The sequence below is a fragment of the Ambystoma mexicanum genome, chromosome 11 (assembly GCF_040938575.1).
Source record: "Ambystoma mexicanum isolate Mex_15411 chromosome 11, UKY_AmexF1_1, whole genome shotgun sequence".
Taxonomy (NCBI): domain Eukaryota; kingdom Metazoa; phylum Chordata; class Amphibia; order Caudata; family Ambystomatidae; genus Ambystoma; species Ambystoma mexicanum.
In genome coordinates this window covers 825575700-825587752 of record NC_090934.1, presented here as the reverse complement: position 1 = coordinate 825587752, position 12053 = coordinate 825575700, and the positions used below count along the sequence as shown (strand labels likewise).

General features: G+C 46.9%; 6 non-coding genes across 6 annotated transcripts; all 6 read left to right on the top strand.

Annotated features, from left to right (window-relative positions):
- Positions 1-213: 213 nt before the first annotated feature.
- TRNAN-GUU (transfer RNA asparagine (anticodon GUU)) lies at positions 214-287 on the top strand. The gene has a single exon. It is a non-coding gene; the product is annotated as a tRNA-Asn (tRNA).
- A 313-nt stretch (positions 288-600) lies between these two features.
- TRNAW-CCA (transfer RNA tryptophan (anticodon CCA)) lies at positions 601-672 on the top strand. Its single transcript has one exon. It is a non-coding gene; the product is annotated as a tRNA-Trp (tRNA).
- A 1790-nt stretch (positions 673-2462) lies between these two features.
- TRNAN-GUU (transfer RNA asparagine (anticodon GUU)) lies at positions 2463-2536 on the top strand. The gene has a single exon. It is a non-coding gene; the product is annotated as a tRNA-Asn (tRNA).
- A 2175-nt stretch (positions 2537-4711) lies between these two features.
- TRNAN-GUU (transfer RNA asparagine (anticodon GUU)) lies at positions 4712-4785 on the top strand. The gene has a single exon. It is a non-coding gene; the product is annotated as a tRNA-Asn (tRNA).
- A 2175-nt stretch (positions 4786-6960) lies between these two features.
- Positions 6961-7034, top strand: TRNAN-GUU (transfer RNA asparagine (anticodon GUU)). The gene has a single exon. It is a non-coding gene; the product is annotated as a tRNA-Asn (tRNA).
- A 313-nt stretch (positions 7035-7347) lies between these two features.
- TRNAW-CCA (transfer RNA tryptophan (anticodon CCA)) lies at positions 7348-7419 on the top strand. Its single transcript has one exon. It is a non-coding gene; the product is annotated as a tRNA-Trp (tRNA).
- The last annotated feature ends 4634 nt before the right edge of the window (positions 7420-12053 follow it).

Here is a 12053-nt window from a genome sequence, read left to right as displayed (position 1 = left end):
GCAAGTTATGCCTACACAGAGGGCATTTGGTGCACTGTTGATGGGCTCTGTCCTCTACTAAATCCCCTGTGTTTGTGGATTACGGGAGGTAGGGAAGTACTTGATACCCTGATTTGCTGTGGGAAATAGAGCTATTTTAGAAATATTTTCAGGTTGCCTGGGGAGCATAAGCAAACAGCACACCAATCAGGCCCCAGTGTAAGCACTGCATGAGTCTCTGTGGCGCAATCGGTTAGCGCGTTCGGCTGTTAACCGAAATGTTGGTGGTTCAAGCCCACCCAGGGACGATGCATTTTGGCTCAAAAATTCAGCATGACCAACTATGAACTTCTGTTTACCTCTCGCAGGTCTCGTCTGCTGACGTCCAAAAAATCCAATAAACTGCAAGCAATTCTTCTCGCTTGCTTTAGTTTTTCAAAACTTGCCATTCAATTCATAAACATCAAGACTTCATGGGAAGGGTTTGGCTGCAGCGTGTACTGATGCACAGAAGGAAGCTATCCTAGCCAGTCTACTTAAAGAAGCAATGAGGCTCTGCAGGTGCATGTACGTCTCCTACCTTTATTCTGTCATCAGACACACCAGGTGGACTGCCACTAGGACCTCGTGGCGCAATGGTAGGGCGTCTGACTCCAGATCAGAAGGTTGCGTGTTCAAATCACGTCGGGGGCATATTTGCTTTTCCCACTCTGAAATACAAAATTGCTCTTCAGTATCTCGTTATTTCAACCTGACTGCATCTTTGTGCTCTGGGACTAGTTGTTCTGGCGTTTCGAATGTAAGCTTTGCAGCAGGGAAGTATCATATTGACAGACACCCATGAAGGACATGGTCAACCTTTAAAGCAGGCCAATCTCTATGTTTCACTGGATGCAGCAGAAGTATTTCCTCTTTACCATCTCTTCAAGTGGGCCTGACTGATGTGCTGTTTTGTGCACGCTACGTGGGCTTTGTAAAGCATACCTCTGCCATTTGCATGGCCTCCTAGCGCTGTCAATATTTTCGTGTAATCGCTGAATGCTGCAGTGTCCTGGGAACTCTAGGTGTGACTAAAGGATATATGTTGGGGCCCCGAAAGGGGGTCGGCAGTCTAGTGGCAATGCCCATCACTTCGCAGTTTGGGTTTGTGAGTTCAGGTACCGGTCTGGTGTCGGAAACCTGTAAGCGCCCTCCCAATCAACTGTCGGTCCTGGATTGTGAGGATTTCCCCTTATACTGGTCTCAGTAGACACATTTCCATTTTACTTTTTCACTCTCGCATTAACTATTTCTCTCTCTCTCATAGATACATTATAGACAAGAGAGACATTGTCAGCGAGAGGGCTTCACAGCACCTTCCCCCATTTCCCTAAGTGCATTGCATGGGGCTCTGGGAGGCGTGCACATTTGTCTGAAACACAAAGATCCCCTAGCAATAAAAGGCGTAGGACCCCAGTTCGCATTTCTTAGAATTTGAGGAGGCACTCAGAGTTGTCTCGGGCGTGACTGTACCTTTCATAGGAGATGTGCTAATCCCCAAACCCTCTTCCTTTGTCCCAGTAATCTGTCCTAGGGCCTCTAGCAAGTTGTTTTCTGAAACAAAGCTTACCTGAACATCCTGTAAAATTGGTAACTTTTCAGTAGCAGTACAGTGCAGTATATAGCATTCCTGTTGCGCACAGCATCTAGATCCAAAAATTGCTTACTCTACCCCAGAAATTAGAATTCACCCAGTCAAACAGAGGGATCTATAAAGAGCATGGCAAGTAGTTAACATAAGATACTTCCCCCAAGTTCTCTTGGTGCACTCTGCTGCCCTCTTTTAACAGAAGAATGCAACTGCAGGTCTTGCTTCTCAGCAAGGTACCTACATATAGAAACCTTGGTGCACTCTTGCTAAATCTGCTGGAATGTGTCTTCTATTGTGCCCAAGGTGGTTGTGTATTTGGGGACTCAGGGAAGCAAGGGAGCAGTCTAATGCACTGCAGTGCTACGAGAGGCATGCCTTTTTCAGAAAAAAGTTCAGGTTTTCTGCCAATCAGAAAAAAATAGCAATGCAATCAGGCCAAAGGCAGAACACACATGCCAGTGAGTCTCTGTGGCACAATTGGTTAGCGCGTTCGGCTGTTAACCGAAAAGACGCTGCTGTTTTTGGCACAAAGACACAGAGTGTTCCACTCAGTAAACCTGAGTCATTTCTCCCGTGTTCTCTGGGTTCAGCCTACTGTCCCCTTTTAACACAAGTGCGCAACTGTGGCTTTCTCCTCATAGCAAGTTATGCCTACACAGAGGACATTTGGTGCACTGTTGATGGGCTCTGTCCTCTACTAAATCCCCTGTGTTTGTGGATTAGGGGAGGTAGGGAAGTGCTTGATACCCTGATTTGCTGTGGGAAATAGAGCTATTTTAGAAATATTTTCAGGTTGCCTGGGAAGCATAAGCAAACAGCACACCAATCAGGCCCCAGTGTAAGCACTGCATGAGTCTCTGTGGCGCAATCGGTTAGCGCGTTCGGCTGTTAACCGAAAGGTTGGTGGTTCAAGCCCACCCAGGGACGATGCATTTTGGCTCAAAAATTCAGCATGACCAACTATGAACTTCTGTTTACCTCTCGCAGGTCTCGTCTGCTGACGTCCAAAAAATCCAATAAACTGCAAGCAATTCTTCTCGCTTGCTTTAGTTTTTCAAAACTTGCCATTCAATTCATAAACATCAAGACTTCATGGGAAGGGTTTGGCTGCAGCGTGTACTGATGCACAGAAGGAAGCTATCCTAGCCAGTCTACTTAAAGAAGCAATGAGGCTCTGCAGGTGCATGTACGTCTCTTACCTTTATTCTGTCATCAGACACACCAGGTGGAGTACCGCATGGACCTCGTGGCGCAATGGTAGCTTGTCTGACTCCAGATCCGAAGGTTTCGTGTTCAAATCACGTCGGGGTCATATTTGCTTTTCCTACTCTGAAATATAAAATTGCTCTTCAGTATCTCGTTATTTCAACCTGACTGCATCTTTGTGCTCTGGGCCTAGTTGTTCTGGCGTTTCGAATGTAAACTTTGCAGCAGGGAAGTATCATATTGACAGACACCCATGAAGGACATGGTCAACCTTTAAAGCAGGCCAATCTCTATGTTTTACTGGATGCAGCAGAAGTATTTCCTCTTTACCATCTCTTCAAGTGGGCCTGACTGATGTGCTGTTTTGTGCACGCTACGTGGGCTTTGTAAAGCATACCTCTGCCATTTGCATGGTCTCCTAGCGCTGTCAATATTTTCGTGTAATCGCTGAATGCTGCACTGTCTCGGGAACTCTAGGTGTGACTAAAGGATATATGCTGGGGCCCCGAAAGGGGGTCGGCAGTCTAGTGGCAATGCCCATCACTTTGTAGTTTGGGTTTGTGAGTTCAGGTACCGGTCTGGTGTCAGAAAACTGTAAGCGCCCTCCCAATCAACTGTCGGTCCTGGATTGTGAGGATTTCCCCTTATACTGGTCTCAGTAGACACATTTCCATTTTACTTTTTCACTCTCACATTGCCTATTTCTCTCTCTCTCATAGATACATTATAGACAAGAGAGACATTGTCAGCGAGTGGGCTTCACAGCACCTTCCCCCCTTTCCCTAAGTGCATTGCATGGGGCTCTGGGAGGCGTGCACATTTGTCTGAAACACAAAGATCCACTGGCAATAAAAGGCATAAGACCCCAGTTCGCATTTCTTAGAATTTGAGGAGGCACTCAGAGTTGTCTCGGGCGTGACTGTACCTTTCATAGGAGATGTGCTAATCCCCAAACCCTCTTCCTTTGTCCCAGTAATCTGTCCTAGGGCCTCTAGCAAGTTGTTTTCTGAAACAAAGCTTACCTGAACATCCTGTAAAATTGGTAACTTTTCAGTAGCAGTACAGTGCAGTATATAGCATTCCTGTTGCGCACAGCATCTAGATCCAAAAATTGCTTACTCTACCCCAGAAATTAGAATTCACCCAGTCAAACAGAGGGATCTATAAAGATCATGGCAAGTAGTTAACATAAGCTACTTCCCCCAAGTTCTCTTGGTGCACTCTGCTGCCCTCTTTTAACAGAAGAATGCAACTGCAGGTCCTGCTTCTCAGCAAGGTACCTACATATAGAATCCTTGGTGCACTCTTGCTAAATCTGCTGGAATGTGTCTTCTATTGTGCCCAAGGTGGTTGTGTATTTGGGGACTCAGGGAAGCAAGGGAGCAGTCTAATGCACTGCAGTGCTAAGAGAGGCATGCCTTTTTCAGAAAAAAGTTCAGGTTTTCTGCCAATCAGAAAAAAATAGCAATGCAATCAGGCCAAAGGCAGAACACACATGCCAGTGAGTCTCTGTGGCGCAATTGGTTAGCGCGTTCGGCTGTTAACCGAAAAGACGCTGCTGTTTTTGGCACAAAGACACAGAGTGTTCCACTCAGTAAACCTGAGTCATTTCTCCCGTGTTCTCTGGGTTCAGCCTACTGTCCCCTTTTAACACAAGTGCGCAACTGTGGCTTTCTCCTCATAGCAAGTTATGCCTACACAGAGGGCATTTGGTGCACTGTTGATGGGCTCTGTCCTCTACTAAATCCCCTGTGTTTGTGGATTACGGGAGGTAGGGAAGTACTTGATACCCTGATTTGCTGTGGGAAATAGAGCTATTTTAGAAATATTTTCAGGTTGCCTGGGGAGCATAAGCAAACAGCACACCAATCAGGCCCCAGTGTAAGCACTGCATGAGTCTCTGTGGCGCAATCGGTTAGCGCGTTGGGCTGTTAACCGAAAGGTTGGTGGTTCAAGCCCACCCAGGGACGATGCATTTTGGCTCAAAAATTCAGCATGACCAACTATGAACTTCTGTTTACCTCTCGCAGGTCTCGTCTGCTGACGTCCAAAAAATCCAATAAACTGCAAGCAATTCTTCTCGCTTGCTTCAGTTTTTCAAAACTTGCCATTCAATTCATAAACATCAAGACTTCATGGGAAGGGTTTGGCTGCAGCGTGTACTGATGCACAGAAGGAAGCTATCCTAGCCAGTCTACTTAAAGAAGCAATGAGGCTCTGCAGGTGCATGTACGTCTCCTACCTTTATTCTGTCATCAGACACACCAGGTGGACTGCCACTAGGACCTCATGGCGCAATGGTAGGGCGTCTGACTCCAGATCAGAAGGTTGCGTGTTCAAATCACGTCGGGGGCATATTTGCTTTTCCCACTCTGAAATACAAAATTGCTCTTCAGTATCTCGTTATTTCAACCTGACTGCATCTTTGTGCTCTGGGCCTAGTTGTTCTGGCGTTTCGAATGTAAGCTTTGCAGCAGGGAAGTATCATATTGACAGACACCCATGAAGGACATGGTCAACCTTTAAAGCAGGCCAATCTCTATGTTTTACTGGATGCAGCAGAAGTATTTCCTCTTTACCATCTCTTCAAGTGGGCCTGACTGATGTGCTGTTTTGTGCACGCTACGTGGGCTTTGTAAAGCATACCTCTGCCATTTGCATGGCCTCCTAGCGCTGTCAATATTTTCGTGTAATCGCTGAATGCTGCACTGTCCTGGGAACTCTAGGTGTGACTAAAGGATATATGCTGGGTCCCCGAAAGGGGGTCGGCAGTCTAGTGGCAATGCCCATCACTTTGTAGTTTGGGTTTGTGAGTTCAGGTACCGGTCTGGTGTCAGAAAACTGTAAGCGCCCTCCCAATCAACTGTCGGTCCTGGATTGTGAGGATTTCCCCTTATACTGGTCTCAGTAGACACATTTCCATTTTACTTTTTCACTCTCGCATTGCCTATTTCTCTCTCTCTCATAGATACATTATAGACAAGAGAGACATTGTCAGCGAGAGGGTTGCACAGCACCTTCCCCCATTTCCCTAAGTGCATTGCATGGGGCTCTGGGAGGCGTGCGCATTTGTCTGAAACACAAAGATCCACTGGCAATAAAAGGCGTAGGACCCCAGTTCGCATTTCTTAGAATTTGAGGAGGCACTCAGAGTTGTCTCGGGCGTGACTGTACCTTTCATAGGAGATGTGCTAATCCCCAAACCCTCTTCCTTTGTCCCAGTAATCTGTCCTAGGGCCTCTAGCAAGTTGTTTTCTGAAACAAAGCTTACCTGAACATCCTGTAAAATTGGTAACTTTTCAGTAGCAGTACAGTGCAGTATATAGCATTCCTGTTGCGCACAGCATCTAGATCCAAAAACTGCTTACTCTACCCCAGAAATTAGAATTCACCCAGTCAAACAGAGGGATCTATAAAGATCATGGCAAGTAGTTAACATAAGCTACTTCCCCCAAGTTCTCTTGGTGCACTCTGCTGCCCTCTTTTAACAGAAGAATGCAACTGCAGGTCTTGCTTCTCAGCAAGGTACCTACATATAGAAACCTTGGTGCACTCTTTCTAAATCTGCTGGAATGTGTCTTCTATTGTGCCCAAGGTGGTTGTGTATTTGGGGACTCAGGGAAGCAAGGGAGCAGTCTAATGCACTGCAGTGCTAAGAGAGGCATGCCTTTTTCAGAAAAAAGTTCAGGTTTTCTGCCAATCAGAAAAAAATAGCAATGCAATCAGGCCAAAGGCAGAGCACACATGCCAGTGAGTCTCTGTGGCACAATTGGTTAGCGCGTTCGGCTGTTAACCGAAAAGACGCTGCTGTTTTTGGCACAAAGACACAGAGTGTTCCACTCAGTAAACCTGAGTCATTTCTCCCGTGTTCTCTGGGTTCAGCCTACTGTCCCCTTTTAACACAAGTGCGCAACTGTGGCTTTCTCCTCATAGCAAGTTATGCCTACACAGAGGACATTTGGTGCACTGTTGATGGGCTCTGTCCTCTACTAAATCCCCTGTGTTTGTGGATTAGGGGAGGTAGGGAAGTGCTTGATACCCTGATTTGCTGTGGGAAATAGAGCTATTTTAGAAATATTTTCAGGTTGCCTGGGAAGCATAAGCAAACAGCACACCAATCAGGCCCCAGTGTAAGCACTGCATGAGTCTCTGTGGCGCAATCGGTTAGCGCGTTCGGCTGTTAACCGAAAGGTTGGTGGTTCAAGCCCACCCAGGGACGATGCATTTTGGCTCAAAAATTCAGCATGACCAACTACGAACTTCTGTTTACCTCTCGCAGGTCTCGTCTGCTGACGTCCAAAAAATCCAATAAACTGTAAGCAATTCTTCTCGCTTGCTTTAGTTTTTCAAAACTTGCCATTCAATTCATAAACATCAAGACTTCATGGGAAGGGTTTGGCTGCAGCGTGCACTGATGCACAGAAGGAAGCTATCCTTGCCAGTCTACTTAAAGAAGCAATGAGGCTCTGCAGGTGCATGTACGTCTCCTACCTTTATTCTGTCATCAGACACACCAGGTGGACTGCCACTAGGACCTCGTGGCGCAATGGTAGGGCGTCTGACTCCAGATCAGAAGGTTGCGTGTTCAAATCACGTCGGGGGCATATTTGCTTTTCCCACTCTGAAATACAAAATTGCTCTTCAGTATCTCGTTATTTCAACCTGACTGCATCTTTGTGCTCTGGGCCTAGTTGTTCTGGCGTTTCGAATGTAAGCTTTGCAGCAGGGAAGTATCATATTGACAGACACCCATGAAGGACATGGTCAACCTTTAAAGCAGGCAAATCTCTATGTTTTACTGGATGCAGCAGAAGTATTTCCTCTTTACCATCTCTTCAAGTGGGCCTGACTGATGTGCTGTTTTGTGCACGCTACGTGGGCTTTGTAAAGCATACCTCTGCCATTTGCATGGCCTCCTAGCGCTGTCAATATTTTCGTGTAATCGCTGAATGCTGCACTGTCCTGGGAACTCTAGGTGTGACTAAAGGATATATGTTGGGGCCCCGAAAGGGGGTCGGCAGTCTAGTGGCAATGGGCATCACTTTGCAGTTTGGGTTTGTGAGTTCAGGTACCGGTCTGGTGTCGGAAACCTGTAAGCGCCCTCCCAATCAACTGTCGGTCCTGGATTGTGAGGATTTCCCCTTATACTGGTCTCAGTAGACACATTTCCATTTTACATTTTCACTCTCGCATTGCCTATTTCTCTCTCTCTCATAGATACTGAAGTGGGAGAATGGAAGACCAGACTCCCGTCCTTCACCTCTCGCGCTTGGCCTAGAGGGTCACGGCCCAGACACCCGCCGCGAGAAGAGTTTGTCCAGTTACCAGACGACCAGGTACCCTGGTACAGGAACATACGGATGTGTCCACCTGTTTGCCCAGCAGCCCGCACTGGCCATGCCGACACCTGCGGCTCGGATCAGCTAGACTAAAAACCACACGTCGTTAGAGATGCCATGACGACCTAGACAACGGGAAGCACATCAGTACAAATATACACGCCTAACATTTCCACACCAATCTACACGAAGAACATACTCAGTGCTCTGACGTAGGCGACAGGCATACTCACGGACGTGCATCTTTATTATTTTTACATAGGCTTTCAGAATGCAGAAACGCAAGATGCATCATGAACTCATCTATAACGCCGCTTGCTCACGCTTCTCTTGAAACCCGTTACCACCATGAGAGGTATAATAGAAACACGATACTGGTCATGGAAATATATGCCACTATAACCTAAAGCACCCATGCCCGAAATGGATCACTTATACACCAGGCCAAGTAGGCCTCAGGCAAGAGTTCCCGTGGACATTAACAAAGCAAAAGTCAGGTTGCTGATCCCGCAGAATGAGCCTGGTGGAGCAACCAGCCAAGGTCGCAATGTTGCAAACCCACATCCAAGAACAAATCATCAAAGGCACGATGTTGCAACCTCGCACTCCGCGTACCAACGTTAAAGTCATATCTACAAATTAAACCAGACACACAGTGGAAAAGCAATATTAATTGTGCAGAATTCTGCCTCAAACACGGTCCCGCCTCACGTGACCAAGCCGAACCTGACGAGATGCCAAAGCCCAGGAGGAGAAAGGCGTCTGGGTCCCTCGCTACGAGACATAGGCCGATACACTTGAAAGGCTCAATGGACATCTGCTACAGTGGGAGCGGTCAGCCTTCCACCTATGAATAAATCCTCACATTGTCTGCACGTACCCATATTGAAACATTGTTGCAAACACAGGTACACCGAGAGCTGGGAACAACGGTGGTCCCAGGCTGGGGAGCTCACGGATGCACCAATCAGAACATGGGGCTCTTATCTCAGACGTCAGTAACATTAGCCAATCCTCAGGGGTCTTCATGTAACAATTCTTATGTATCTAATTATAGGGACAACCCAGATATACCACCTGACTACACCTTGACCACTAATATCATTCTCTATATGTGTACTATACTAACCCTACCACTCGAGCAACCAATTAAGAGTGGCGATAGGTTTTTTGTTAACTTTCTGAAGTGACGCAAGTAGCGCGTCATATTACAGTAAAAAGGGCCTGCGAGCCCCACGATTGTGTGTGTGTCAGGACGAACGCGTACGCTCCTTGACCCATCCCTGCCGTTTGCATAATAAACAGCAGAAGTTGCCTTGCTCCTTGTGTGTGCCTCATACTCTGTCTCGATCCGAGATATACACGGGAGGAGTTGGGGCCTCCCTGCCCGGAGGTCTGCGGACGGCCCGGCCGACCCCGGCAGAATTTCCCCCCGACAATACATTATAGACAAGAGAGACATTGTCAGCGAGAGGGTTGCACAGCACCTTCCCCCATTTCCCTAAGTGCATTGCATGGGGCTCTGGGAGGCGTGCACATTTGTCTGAAACACAAAGAACCACTGGCAATAAAAGGCGTAGGACCCCAGTTCGCATTTCTTAGAATTTGAGGAGGCACTCAGAGTTGTCTCGGGCGTGACTGTACCTTTCATAGGAGATGTGCTAATCCCCAAACCCTCTTCCTTTGTCCCAGTAATCTGTCCTAGGGCCTCTAGCAAGTTGTTTTCTGAAACAAAGCTTACCTGAACATCCTGTAAAATTGGTAACTTTTCAGTAGCAGTACAGTGCAGTATATAGCATTCCTGTTGCGCACAGCATCTAGATCCAAAAATTGCTTACTCTACCCCAGAAATTAGAATTCACCCAGTCAAACAGAGGGATCTATAAAGATCATGGCAAGTAGTTAACATAAGCTACTTCCCCCAAGTTCTCTTGATGCACTCTGCTGCCCTCTTTTAACAGAAGAATGCAACTGCAGGTCTTGCTTCTCAGCAAGGTACCTACATATAGAAACCTTGGTGCACTCTTGCTAAATCTGCTGGAATGTGTCTTCTATTGTGCCCAAGGTGGTTGTGTATTTGGGGACTCAGGGAAGCAAGGGAGCAGTCTAATGCACTGCAGTGCTAAGAGAGGCATGCCTTTTTCAGAAAAAAGTTCAGGTTTTCTGCCAATCAGAAAAAAATAGCAATGCAATCAGGCCAAAGGCAGAACACACATGCCAGTGACTCTCTGTGGCGCAATCGGTTAGCGCGTTCGGCTGTTAACCGAAAGGTTGGTGGTTCAAGCCCACCCAGGGACGATGCATTTTGGCTCAAAAATTCAGCATGACCAACTATGAACTTCTGTTTACCTCTCGCAGGTCTCGTCTGCTGACGTCCAAAAAATCCAATAAACTGCAAGCAATTCTTCTCGCTTGCTTTAGTTTTTCAAAACTTGCCATTCAATTCATAAACATCAAGACTTCATGGGAAGGGTTTGGCTGCAGCGTGTAAAGATGCACAGAAGGAAGCTATCCTAGCCAGTCTACTTAAAGAAGCAATGAGGCTCTGCAGGTGCATGTACGTCTCCTACCTTTATTCTGTCATCAGACACACCAGGTGGACTGCCACTAGGACGTCGTGGCGCAATGGTAGGGCGTCTGACTCCAGATCAGAAGGTTGCGTGTTCAAATCACGTCGGGGGCATATTTGCTTTTCCCACTCTGAAATACAAAATTGCTCTTCAGTATCTCGTTATTTCAACCTGACTGCATCTTTGTGCTCTGGGACTAGTTGTTCTGGCGTTTCGAATGTAAGCTTTGCAGCAGGGAAGTATCATATTGACAGACACCCATGAAGGACATGGTCAACCTTTAAAGCAGGCCAATCTCTATGTTTTACTGGATGCAGCAGAAGTATTTCCTCTTTACCATCTCTTCAAGTGGGCCTGACTGATGTGCTGTTTTGTGCACGCTACGTGGGCTTTGTAAAGCATACCTCTGCCATTTGCATGGCCTCCTAGCGCTGTCAATATTTTCGTGTAATCGCTGAATGCTGCAGTGTCCTGGGAACTCTAGGTGTGACTAAAGGATATATGTTGGGGCCCCGAAAGGGGGTCGGCAGTCTAGTGGCAATGCCCATCACTTTGCAGTTTGGGTTTGTGAGTTCAGGTACCGGTCTGGTGTCGGAAACCTGTAAGCGCCCTCCCAATCAACTGTCGGTCCTGGATTGTGAGGATTTCCCCTTATACTGGTCTCAGTAGACACATTTCCATTTTACTTTTTCACTCTCGCATTGCCTATTTCTCTCTCTCTCATAGATACATTATAGACAAGAGAGACATTGTCAGCGAGAGGGCTTCACAGCACCTTCCCCCATTTCCCTAAGTGCATTGCAAGGGGCTCTGGGAGGCGTGCACATTTGTCTGAAACACAAAGATCCCCTAGCAATAAAAGGCGTAGGACCCCAGTTCGCATTTCTTAGAATTTGAGGAGGCACTCAGAGTTGTCTCGGGCGTGACTGTACCTTTCATAGGAGATGTGCTAATCCCCAAACCCTCTTCCTTTGTCCCAGTAATCTGTCCTAGGGCCTCTAGCAAGTTGTTTTCTGAAACAAAGCTTACCTGAACATCCTGTAAAATTGGTAACTTTTCAGTAGCAGTACAGTGCAGTATATAGCATTCCTGTTGCGCACAGCATCTAGATCCAAAAATTGCTTACTCTACCCCAGAAATTAGAATTCACCCAGTCAAACAGAGGGATCTATAAAGAGCATGGCAAGTAGTTAACATAAGCTACTTCCCCCAAGTTCTCTTGGTGCACTCTGCTGCCCTCTTTTAACAGAAGAATGCAACTGCAGGTCTTGCTTCTCAGCAAGGTACCTACATATAGAAACCTTGGTGCACTCTTGCTAAATCTGCTGG